This window comes from Octopus bimaculoides, chromosome 3, assembly GCF_001194135.2.
Source record: "Octopus bimaculoides isolate UCB-OBI-ISO-001 chromosome 3, ASM119413v2, whole genome shotgun sequence".
Classification (NCBI taxonomy): Eukaryota; Metazoa; Mollusca; class Cephalopoda; order Octopoda; family Octopodidae; genus Octopus; species Octopus bimaculoides.
In genome coordinates, this window is record NC_068983.1 from 160,770,425 (window position 1) to 160,771,071 (window position 647).

The following is a 647-nucleotide window of genomic DNA, read 5'->3' on the forward strand; positions in this document are numbered from 1 at the left end:
AATACTTCACCGAGAGGAGATATAAGCTTCTGCTTATTCCTGTCTGAAGTATCGTCCGATGAATTTACTTTGTTGACATTCTTCATTGACAGAATTTTTATACCTTTCAACCTTTCAGTCAAGTCCGCCTTTCTTCCAGTAACATACTGTCCATATAATCTTAAATATTTCTTTAACTCAGGCACAGTAAGTACTTCGATAGCTGAATCATCAAGCTGCTTTATATCCATGATAAGACGTAAAACAATAACAATGGCGTGGGTTAGCCTCCGGAAGTTTAATTATCTACAAGGAGCGCCGCCTAGCCAAGGGAGATAACCTACTTATAGGAAAGCCCTATAACACTGTTCTTTTTAAAATTGAGGCTATCTATGAACCTCGTACATAAAAAGTCATAAATTAAGGCATTTGCCTCTTACGATTTTTCATTACACAATATGAGGCACTCGTCCTCTTAGGTTGTTTCGCCCGTTATAGCCTTCGCTTCTCTCAAGCAAAACGATGGGTCTGGGTCGGGCCACTTTGCATTGCCACACCACAACCCTCCTGTAAGTGAATATTACAAGAAGAGGTGGTTGTTAGCACTCCGTTGCTTATGACGTCGAGGGTTCCAGATGATCCGATCAACGGAACAGCCTGCTCGTGAA